This window comes from Taeniopygia guttata, chromosome 2 (genome assembly GCF_048771995.1).
Source record: "Taeniopygia guttata chromosome 2, bTaeGut7.mat, whole genome shotgun sequence".
NCBI lineage: Eukaryota > Metazoa > Chordata > Aves > Passeriformes > Estrildidae > Taeniopygia > Taeniopygia guttata.
This window is the reverse complement of record NC_133026.1, coordinates 38,039,273-38,051,638: the sequence shown is the minus strand read 5'-3', so window position 1 is coordinate 38,051,638 and position 12,366 is coordinate 38,039,273. Positions and strand designations below refer to the sequence as shown.

The 12,366-nt window shown below is 39.9% G+C and overlaps 1 long non-coding RNA gene across 2 annotated transcripts in view; it reads right to left on the bottom strand.

The window, feature by feature from the left end:
- Positions 1-3,021: 3,021 nt before the first annotated feature.
- Positions 3,022-12,366, bottom strand: part of LOC121469452 (uncharacterized) — a 159,129-nt gene continuing 149,784 nt past the window's right edge. For both annotated transcript variants that reach the window (XR_012054575.1, XR_012054576.1), the window contains one exon: positions 3,022-4,373. This is a non-coding gene — a long non-coding RNA (uncharacterized lncRNA). The remainder of the gene's footprint in view (positions 4,374-12,366) is intronic.

Genomic DNA, 12,366 nt, shown 5'->3' with positions numbered 1-12,366 from the left:
TTACTAACTCAACATTTGGACAAACACACTTTGCCAGTAGTAAGAATTTGAAGATCTGGCCCATAACAATTCTTACAATAGTAGATGGTATTCTGTTCTTGGCAGAACACCAAATCTAATTTACTCTGGGTTTACAGGAGAAAAAAATACAAAAGTGTTCTGCCTCCCATTTGTTACAGTAGCATAATCAGCAGTGAACTGTCACTCTGAACAGCAGCAAAAGAGCCGAAAGAGGAATGCTGGGCTCTGCCCATGCTGGTGGGTGATGTCAGGAAATCACTGCTGGGTGACGTCAAGACATTAGTCTCTTGAGGAAAAACAGCCAGCAAGCAACCAGCCTTTGTTCTACTCTTTTCCCTCCTCCCTCCTCTTCTGGCACAATAGCTTTAGCAGACAGATAAAATGTTAACAAAACACTGATGTTTTCATGTGTGACAATGGTTCCCCATACCTAGGGCTCACAGGCAGGGATGAAGGGCTCTATGGGCAGTGCAGAAATGCAAGGAGCCAAAGCCAAAGGCAGTATAATGCCAGTGAAAATCTGCCCAACTCTCCATGGGGAGGCTCAGGAGGCCACTGCTTTTCCAAGCAGTAATAATTTGCATGTAATAGCCCATACACCTACATATCTCTCAGGAGCAAAGGATCAGGGGCTGAACACTGGCATAAAACTCATGGAACTGGTGTAAGAGTTCAAGCACCATAAATATGCAGATGTCCAGTGCTTGAAGAAACTGATATGCCTTGCCTCCATTCCTTTATTTTTAGTAATACTGAGTGCCATTTTTGGAGGCAGATGTCTGGTTTCTAAAAGTCTGCCTGCAGGAACTCAGCCTGAGGCAGGATGCAGCTGATCAACTGCCTCCAGCAAGGTAATAGCTTAAGTTCCTGCTAAATTTCTGCAGGCAGTGTGGAACAGCCTGCTTTGACTGCTTTGGAGGTCCAGCACCCTTGTCCTTACTGAGGCACCTCCCATTCACTTTACTTTCTCTAAAAATAAAGTTAAAACCCCATAGAATTCAGCCATGTTTCTCTAGTTTTATGTCAGCACCATCAATTCCAAAGTCCAGCACACTGCCCTTTCACTGTTATGCTTTTTATGATGATTAAGCACATATATTTTTAAGGTGAGGCTCTCTATTGTCTCTCCTATGATTACCAATATTGGCTAGCGTAAGTCTTCTTGTATGTCCAGCTACTCATCTCAAAGGATAAATTACCAAGGAAGAAAGAACTGTTGAAGGAATGTACATCACAAATCACCTTGAGGAGACAGAGTTTAAAAAGACAATAATGGAGAAGAAGCTTCTTCACAAACAAAACTAATGAGGTGATGAAGGGTCTCATCATCCGGGGCTGTTCCCGCAGGAGATTTCTTTAATTTTCCTCCAGATAAATCAATATCTTAAAAAAGAGGAAACACTTCTATCCTGGCCCACTGTGTTCAAATCAGATTAGCTCAGCTGTGGTTTGGAGATTTGTGAATCTCTTTGCCATTTGTATGGGATACAGTTAGCCCAGGATGAAGATATCTAATACAGAAGAGATGAACATCTGCTAAACCATAACAGATTTGCAATTCCCTGCTGTTTTCCTTTTTGGCCTTGTACTATATAATTTTGACTGTGCATTTTTTTAAATCTTTATTGCTATTAAAAAGATAGGAGTTTCCACTGAAACAACTCTGACTGCTCAGAATCTTTATGTCTGGTGGCCTTTGAAGCACTACTGTCACCTGTAGAAATTTCACACTGCTTTGAGGTTCTTGGACTTGAGGTTTTTCACCTTGTTGTTGGCTTGAGTATTTCAGGGGTTTTTTGCTAAATTTTGTGGGAAATTGATTAAGGCCAGCACTGTTTAATATCTTTATTAATGATTTGAATGATAGCATCGCATGCACTTTCAGTAAGACACTAAGCTGGGCAGGAGTGTTGATCTGCTGGAGGGTAAGAAGGCTTTGCAGAGGGATCTGGACAGTCTGGGTTGATGGGCTGAGGCCTTTTGTGAGAGGCTCAACAAGGCCAAGTGCTGAGTCCTGCACTTAGGTCACAACAACTCCCTGCAGTGCTATAGGTGTGGGACAGAGTGGCTAGAAACCTGCCCGGTGGAAAAGAGCCTGGGAGTGCTGATTGACAGCAGCTGAACATGAGCCAGTGTGTGTCCAGGTGGCCAAGAAAGCCAATGGCATCCTGGCCTGTATCAGCAGTAGTGTGGCCAGCAGGACCAGGGCAGTGATCGTCCCCCTGTGCTTGGCACTGGTGAGGGCTCACCTTGAGTGCTGTGTTCAGTTCTGGGCCCTTCCCTTCAAGAAAGGGATTGAGGGGCTGGAGGGTGTCCAGAGGAGGGCAGTGAGACTGGTGAAGGGTCTAGACCACAAGTGCAATGGGGGACAGCTGAGGAAGCTGGGGGTATTTGGGCTGGAGAAAAGGGGCTCAGGGTGACCTTAACAGAAAGGAGGATGTAGTGAGATAGAGGTTGATCTCTTCTTCCAGGCAGCCAGAACAAGAGGAAATGGCTTTAAGTTGTGCTAGGGGAGGTTCAATTTGGTTATCAGGAAGAATTTTTTCACTGAAAGGGTGGTTAAGCATTGGAATGGGCTGTCCAGGGAGTTGGTGGAGTCACCATCCCTGAAAGTGTTCAAGGAATGACTGGACATGGCTCTTAGTGATAAGGTTTAGTTGGCGGGGTGGAGTTCAGTCAATGGTTGGACTTGATGCAGATCTTTTCCAATCTTAATGGTACTATGATTCTAAATGCAGTTTTTTCTTAGCTGTCGGAGGGAACAAAAATTCTGTCATATAAACTAACTTGATAATGAATTCTGAACACCTAAATTGACAAATTTTGTTCCTTAGTACTTCCCACTATCAGATGTAGACTGAATAGTTCCCACAGTTACATTTTACTCACATAAGGTTCTCATTTGACACTAGTCATGTATTTATATTAATGCAATCTTGCTGTGTGACTTTGTGTATCTTTGCATTTTGAAGTCTTCAAATGAAATACAAAAAAATTGCATTCACTAGCTTTATTAGCACAGTAATCAGATTTTCAGAATTTCACAATAACAGGACAAGCTTGAAAAGTAATTAAGAGATTCTCAACACAGCAGGAGTTTTTGTTAAAGGAGAAAACTAATTCAGACTGTAGTTTGCAGATACAAGAAAAGCTGGGGCTGGAGTCCAAGAGACTTCTAATCTTCAAGAAAAGTAACTGCTCTGAAAGCCTTGGGGAGGTAGAGGTCATTCATATACTTTCACTTTCCTTTAAAAGAAAGCAAACCATTTGGAGCTTATCTAACAATTAAAACATCTGCTTCACAAAGGAAAAACATGTCAGTTTGCATTGCCTTGATTGAAAGGAAGCATTTTATTATATAAGAACTTGGAAATATAAAAAGTACTACATGAATTTTCATTTGTAAGGAACAAAGTTGATTTCTAAAGATTAATAACATACTGTATATATGCCTTTGAGGAAGCATCCAACCACATGAATGACTGTTTCCAAATGCATGTTTATTTAGGTGTAACCAGATCCTGTAATTAATGTGTGTGTAAATCAAACCAGAGATTTTGGTTATCAGCTTTGATATTACCATAACATTCTGGCATTTTCAAAACTGTGATTCTTCTAAACTTCATTTTTCCCTGATGCAAATATTGATGTTAATGAATGGCAACAAGTAGCTAATTTGTAAATCTTTGCTATCTCCTACTATTTCATGTCTCCCTTGTAAGTCTTTTCCTATCTCATACACCCTTTTCTTGGCTAGCTGACACCTCTCCTGCTTTGGTTCTGCAGTGCAGACACTGGTTTCTTTAATGCTTTTCAGCAGCTGTACTTGACTTTAAGCTTTTATTTTCTAAGAAAGTAGGAATTATGAACAACTGCTTTAATAGAAAAAAAAATTGGTGCTGCCTCATGCTAAATAATGTACTGATACAATTCATAATGTGGTTTCATTTCTTTAAATGTAATAATTACCTTTTAAAATGTACATGTGACTTAATCTTCTTATGGTGTGTGATAATGGAGGAGTTTTATATAACTCACAAGTGATGATAAGGATGTACATTGTAAACTACTGCTCTACCACCATGCATTTGAAGAGAGCTCCCTTATGGCAGTAAAATAGTAATAGGACTGATTGCCTTGTCCTAAACCCCTCTGGAAAGCACCATTCTGGGTTATTTTAGGACATAATACAGAGATTTTTTCTCCTGTGGGTTTCTCTTAGGTGGTAAGGACATTCAGCTGACCTGTGGAAGGCACGGTGCTCAGCAGTTTGTCTAGTTCTCGTAATCCATACCAGAATCCTCTCATCCAAAAGCTGTGGCTTGGCTCTTACTTTCCTGTGTTCTTCAGGACTGGAGGGAAGGAGAAACATATGGAAAGAAACAGAAAATTGAAATGCATCCTAAGAGGTCAGTGGGAAACTAGTGTGCACCTACTTCTTGCTTCTGTCCCCTCCCATCTCTCTCTACTTTCAGAGAAAAATGCTCTTCAGGCATGTGGCATTTCCTACAGGAATGAGTGTGTCTTGAGCCAACTCCATTGGAGTTTTGTGGACTGAAGTATCTAGATTTGAGGGAGTTTCTTACACTGACCAAGTGCCATGTAATTTTTAACCTGCAATAGCCAGGAAATCTGTATTGAGGAAGTAAATTTTAAAAGCCTAATAGAAACTGAAGAACAGGCAATGATTTTGTCAGAAACTTTTATTTTAAAAGTGGTACAAATGAGACAGTGACTGTTGCCAAACCTCTTTCAGGAGACTTGTTGCAGATGCTGACCCACAATACGAATCAGTCATGAGGACTGGGACAGAAAATATGACCAAGTGTGATTCAGCACATCAGCACTGTATTTAGATGTGTAATTCTCTTAATATCCATTTCAGTTACCACAATAAACCTGTACCCAGCCCATCTTTATCTCAGCTGTCTCAGCCTTCTAGATACCTTAGTCTAGTGATATCTGTTTGAGCTGTAAATCAGAAAATAAATATTTTATTAATTTTACCTAAATTTTACAGGGTGCTCAGTTAATCCAGATTTGACACATTGAAGCCTTTCAAGCCAAAACCACAAATTGATGGAAAATGTACAAAATGAAGACACCATCCTTTGTCCCACAGGCAATGACAAAACAATGTGTGCACTTTTCTAGGAGGTGCTGAGCTCCAACTCTCATCACTTCTTCTTTTCCTCTCTTGCCTATAGGAATTCCTGCCATGCTGCTCTGTTGCTGAACTGAGTTTCCTACAGCCCCAAAAGAAGATTTCTGCTGGCAATATTGCAGAGGCAAGCTGGCAGTCTGCATATTAATATTTTTAGTGATGTGAAATTCTCTCCTGAAATCATCATATTCAGATGTTCTGAGACCATGGGGAGAATCTCAGGTTTATATAAACCATGTAAACATTTTTGAAAAAGTGAATCCTGTGGTTTCAAAATTTTTAGTAAAAGCACTCACCCCTCAGTGTCAGGATTTTCAAGCCAAAGTAGTGATTTTTGCCTCACTATTTTTGAATGCTTGTGGGTAGCAAGTTGTGTCACTCCTGCTGCTGCCTTAGGCCTGTTTAGGAGGATTTGTGTTTAAGGTTAAATCAAAGTTTGAGGTTAAATGAAGGTTTGTAGGCAAAAATCTGTGTCTTCTTTTGTGGTGTCTTTCACTTAGCTCTGGTTCTCATCTGTTCAAGGAAACCCCTTGTTGCTGTTGTGATTTAGGGTGAATCTTCACTAAAGACTGTTATACATGACGGAGAGAAGTGCTGGAAAGAGGTCAGTGTTTCATTGACATAATGCTGTCCCAGGGTTTGGAAAAATTTACCTTTGCTGGAGTTCAGTTGATATCCATGACTTTGATTTGAGGAGGCTGCTATTCCGACACATTGGTTCACAAAAAAAAAAAATCTATGAAAATTTCGAACTCATTCCAGACAGGAGTTAGAGTATCTCTTGAGTTCTCAGGAATCACTGTAGGTTTTCAGCTGGCTGGTTCAGAGGTTTTCACCTTCCCTACCTTTAGATGTCTACTAGTTCTTCCAGAAAGACCTAGAAGTTTTGCAATAATGCTTCTTCCATGCTGTCAAAAACTACATACCTGAGGAACTGTGATATCTTTAATCCTACTATTTTAAAAATGCACATATTCCTTACATGAAAAAGGTAGAATGACACAAAGGATTGCTTTCAGTTGAGTGATGTTGCTGTCGAGGCAGGACGGGAATGAGAAGACTCTGATCAGAAGGCTGCTGAGAGTAAAACTCTGGTTTATTCAAAATACACTGCTCTTTTATACAGAGCTTTGTGAGGACAAGCTCCATTGGTCCTGAAGTGAAAACAAGCCACAGCATTGGTGCAAAGTGCTTGATGCACAGTGATAGAACTTAACTATAAACAATGTGAATAACAAAAAAGATTATTTTCCAACTCTTTCCCAGGCTTCTGCCTGGCTAGAAACTCTCGTTTCTCTCTTTGACTGAATCTGAGACCCACAGAGTGGCTCTTATTTCCTGCCTATAAATTTATGACATAGCTCAGAGATTATAGAAGTTAATAGCTGGTAACATAGTTACAGACTATGGAAAGAGACGTGGCAGAGAATAGTCCTATGCTTCTATTACACCTGGAATTGAACTACCTTGTGCAGAAATGACTCACAATGTGTAGGGGAGAGGAGTCTTGGAGAAAAGGTACCTGCATCCGACAAGTGATGGTTTGTAGAAACAGTGCAGCAGTCTTTAAAATATCCTGTTAATTGATTGTTCTCTCTGGCACTAGCAAGAACACTTGGTGCATAGTGAAATTATATTGGAACTGAGAGTGGCAAATCTTCCTATTCTCTGCTGTTTCTTTTTTTTTTTTTTTTACCCTATAACTGGTTTATACATGGTTGCCTTCTTCTACTGTCCTACCCCTCAGCCTCCAGGGCTACATTTGTGGTTGGTGTATGAGCAGGGGATGAGGAATTGCACATAGGCTTCCTGCAGGTGATAAGAGCAACAAGCACTTCACACAAACATCTTTTGATGATATCTGGATGGTAGCTCCTTTAGAGAAAATGTATATAAGGTAGATTTAGATTGTATATTAGGAAGAAATTCTGTGCTGTGAGGGTGGTGAGGCACTGGAGCAGGTTGCCCAGTTATGGGTGACCCATCCCTGGAAGTGTTCAAGGCTTGGTTGGGTGGGGCTTTGAGCAACCTGGTCTAGGGAAAGGTGTCCTTAATTCTTTTTCTTATAAAAAAGTTTAATGAATGGCAGTATTCAAATTCATTAAGAATAAGATTTTCCCCTATTGCTACAATACCTTAATGTTAAGCATTATAATATGCATAACAGCATGGTACATATTAAACAAAGAAGTTCATACTGAGTCAAATAATTTACATAATTATTAGCAGGTCTCTTTGCTAGTTGTACAATCTTAAAAAAAAAAAAAAAAACTAACCAAAAAAATCTGAAGAGTGTAATCTCATCTTTTAAATGCTGCAGAGGCCATTTTATATTTCTGAGACTTGGGAAATCCCACTGTCTCTTTATGAGATATATCTAGGGATAATCTAAAACTGGAGTTAATTAGTGCAATGCTTATTCTGATGTTAATATTATTTTTCCACTCATAGCTCCTGTTTGGGTATATATATTAAAGTGTTATGTGTTACTGCACATCAGTTTAGACCTAATCCACCACGTTCCTATTTATCCTTTTGCTTTCTGTGTGGGTGTAGCTTCCTTGGTTTAAATAGAAGTAGGCTTAATCAAGTGTTTAATTGTTTACAGGATACAATAAAGGTATCATACATTAATACAGTTTTTGCTAAAGTGTGCTTCTAACATTGTTCCTTTTCCCAAGCTGTCAACCACATACTTGATTTTCTTATCACTTTATCTCAAATTATTTCAGCATAGCTGTCCCAAATATTTTACAGATCATATGTAAATAAAAACATACTTTAAGTAACCTTTTTAAATTGTTGAGTAAACACATCACTAAATGGAGAACAATAAATAAATAAAAGGAAAACCCAGTCAAACACGCTTTTACAAAACCCAGCCAATGAACTATATCTCCAGTAGAGATATAAGGTTCCAAAGTGAGTTGAGGAGGTGGATAATGAGGGACTGAAGGGCCTCTGTCCCTGTCTTTGTGCTTTTGAGGATAGCTTTCCAAGTATGTTTCCTTGGGCACTGGGGATGTTTGTAGGCACTGAATTCTTGCTTACTCCAGAAGCCAGGCAGTGAGCTATTGGTAACTGAAAACTGTTTTGCCCCATTCCCTCCCATCCTGGTTAAAAATAATTTTTGTTTACAAGGTTATATTTGTTCCTGGTCAGTCCATGGGCTAATTCACCACACAGCCAGACAGACCTTTGCATACCCAACTGAGACATTGCTAAAGGAACAAGAAGCAAGAATTACCTAAGCTGCCAAAAGAAGTGAGCTTCAGGAACAAAACAGCATCCTTTTATGGACAGCCACACCATGGCCTTGCTCCAAACCAACATGACAGGGGCAAGGGGGACCCGCTTCACTTTTGTAGAGCAGGAGGAGCAAGAGGCTACTTTCACAGCTCTCTGCTGTAGCAGCAGGGTTTTCCCTGGAGAAAAGCACCTGGAAGGAGGGGTGGTGGTAGATAAGCCTTCCAAGTCCTTACACTCTCTTGAGTGACTGTCTGGGATCTGCCACTGTGTTTGTCACATCCATGCTCATCCCAAGGGGCTGTTGGCAGGATCCCGAGAGCGCTTTGTTCACACACTATTGACATTCATGGGGCGCTTCACGTTTCCCAAAGTTAATGATCTGGACTGTCTGCAGATGCAGGCAGACATCATTGCTCAGACCTGTGGTGCTGATGAGCTAGTTGCAAAAATCATGTTTTACCTAGAGTGACTAAATACATACAAGGTTTGTGAAAATTGACCTTTCTCGTTGGCTGAGTTTCAGGAAACAATTTTTCACTTAATGACTGGCTTGAATCTGGGCCAAATTGGTAAGTCTGTAAGTCTGGACTAAGCAAGTAATTTTGAACAAATTATTTATTCAGTGAAGATAGCTACTTTTCCTCACTAGTACATAGTTCATGGACTGACTATGAAACTCTTTAACTTGTAATTCAAAGTTATTCATACATTTCTTCACATAATAATTCTCAGTCTAAAACTATTTATGAAAAGATTATCAGTGCCTGCCATGAAGAGACATGAAGGAATGGAAATTACGTCTGGTTCAGAATCAGCTTGAAAATGTAGATGGATATGCTCTAATGTGAAGAAACTCTTCACTGTTCAGTGAATGTGGCTGGTTTTCCTCAAATCATTTATTTGACAGACCAGTTTTTCTGGCATTTGACCAACTCCATAATTCATAGAGAATTTCCCTCCCCCCTGCCCATCATTTTCCCAGCTCTGCTGAAAGCCTTGCAGCCAGACAGCTGTTCTGAATGAAATGTATACATGGCCTCATATTGGTTCCTAGTAAATAGGTACACTGGTGTGAAACCACACGTACTACCTTGAGGCCATCTTTGCAGAGGACAAAAGGACATGGACACTTGCCTGCCCACTTTGTAATAGAATTGGCCCCTCTGGTATGAGCTGCAGTTAATAAACATTAGTATAGCAGCATGAACTTTCTGGTGTGAAGGGCAACACCTGTACCTGCTGTGCTGTCAGAACGAAGCTAGCGTGCTGTACCTTTTAGCATCCCTTAACTGCTCACAAAAAGAAAGGTGAGAAGGAAGACCTGCTCTTTCCAATCCTAATTCTCTCCTGCATGTGGGCAGAGCTCATTTGGGCATTGCTCACTGTTTCCTTTAACTCTTCTGCAGAAAAGCTGGTGTTGCCTTGGGTTTCTGCTTGGAGTCCCAGACCAGGACATTCATTTAAACCTTCAAGCCTCTTTCCACCAGTGGTATCATAATTCCTTTCGTTAACCCTTTGGGTAACCTCAAACCAAAGAGACTGATTCCTTTCAACTCCATAATCTTTCCTCCCTTCACTCTACACTATTCTCCTTTTGCAGCCCTCACCTTGTTATTTTGCCTGCTTCACTCTTTTTTGATTTTGTGATTCATATATTTTCTCTTTAGTCTTTGTTATTTTGGGAAGGAGGATGTCTTTCCTGGCCCCAGTTAGTGCTCTTTCAAGGTCTGGCTTATTCTTTATAATATATCCCATTTTTTTCTTTATTTTATATTGCAATGGAGCCTCCAGCTTGTATTAATAATCACAGAGAGTTCCTATCCAAAGAATTTAGAATGAAAATTAATTAATTCCACAGGTTAAAGAGACCCATCCTTTTATAAACATACAGTGTGCAAAAACAGTAATTAAAATTATTAAAAACCAGGTTTGGTTGTATCAGGATTATAAGTATTAATATAAATACTAATTTAGGAAATAGACCATTTTAAAGATTTTTGCTTGCCTGTAGGTTGTTTTTGTTCTGGCCTTGCAAGATTTTTAATCTTCAAGTGTTTCAAAGAGGTAATAAAGTCAGCTATCCTGGATCTTATCTTTGATTTAAAATACCTTATTCTTTCTCACTTAGCTCTGCTCTTTTGGTTCTGGTAGCCCTCTGCAAAATAGAATAAGTATTTTCATTCAGTTCTGCAGGTGGTGAAAGACATAAAACATTAGAATGGGTCCTTTAAAAGAGCTGTAAACTAAAATGATGCTTGTAAACTGAAATACTGCAGTTTTGTTCACCCTGAATTTTAAAATAGTTTCATGAGGTAATTGAGCCTTAAAGGATCTGTTTTTTTTAACTCTATAATGTTATTATGCAGTTGCCACAGGGGGAGCATATGCTTGCTGCCAAAATCTAAAACTGGAATCTTGGATGTTAAACAGATAAGATTAAGTCATAGACTTCAGCTGTACTAGAAGCAAGCACAACATTCATCTGAAGCATGTGACAGCTATGTCCTGGAAAACTGTTTCTAGACAGACATTCTTGCCTGCTTACATAGACTGAAATAGGCCATTCTCATTCATTCAGTCTACTGAGTTTTAAGCACCTCTGTAGAACTATTTGCTTTAATGTTTTCCCCATTTTCCTGAAGTGTGGCATTGCTTCTTTAAGGACCCTTGTAAATGAGGCCTTTCACCCAAGATGGTTATCCTGTTAAAGATTTCTGCTGTTTTTATTGGTCACTGAAAACACATCATGACATTTGGGTTTTAAGACTTTTTCTTAATTGTATCAATGGGTTTGAGTCTATGTTGGATTTCAGATATCAGTCTGTGCACATTCTGTGTTACATTTTATTGTGCCCTAAAACATGAGAGGCATTGCACTGAACAAAAGAATGATATAATCACTTCCCTGAAGAATTTACTATCTGACTTTAGATTAAAATCGGAGTAATAAACAGCAGGAGGAGATGTAGTGAGAAACTACCTCACACATTACAGCAGTAAGATCAAGCTGTTAAGCTGTTGGTGCTTGTAAACACCTCAATTGCTTAACTAAATGGTTTATTTAAAATAATTATTATCAGTGAGCCACTAATTGTAGGCACCACTAAAATGAACTCAAAAGGAGGGATTTGAATGAAAAGTTCAAACTCGCTGAACCAGAATCAGCATTGCATCTCACAAACCAGGCAGCATGAGGTGGAAAAGCTTGCTGGAGAGGTAGGCAAGTGGGACATCAAGCCTGATGTCACTGTTAAGTGGAGAGAGCAAACCTCTATACACAGAAAGCGTGCAGTTATGCAGGGCACTAAAGGTGAGAGCAGACAGTTTAAACTAATGTGGTGGATAAAGGAGAGGTAGTGGACTGATTTAGAATGAATTTAAACGTCTAAAGTGTTCCAGCTGACTTAGCAAGGTCGGCACCAGTGTGTTAGGGAAGGCGTGGACCTGTTGCCAGGTGGAGCAGACTGACAGGAGAGGAGGCATGTAGCTTTCAGGGATCGACCTGAAAGCTACATGAGTGCTTATCTACTGAAGCAGAATAAAAGTCTGGAAGATTAGTCCATAAGCACTGCAGAACGTTTTTTACCTAGACCCCAGTCACCTATCCCTCATCACTAGAGTAGCCCACCTCTCTTCTTATCATGGCTGCACATTAATAGCCCTCCTGAATCTCCTTCCAACAGTGTCTATCCTGAAATATGTATTGGAATGGTGTTCAAGTTCTGTCTTCTAGGTTATATGTGGTTTGGTGGCACTAGTGCACTTCATACCAGGTAAATGTACATTGCAGTAAGTACTATGTTTGTTCAACAGAGAGGCCAAACACTGCCCAAAAAGGTGGCTTAAACTGATCTTCATGTAAAGATAAGGCCCAGTGACAGAACTGCACTTGCACATCTTTGTTGTTGCTATCCACAGTCTGTATAACAATA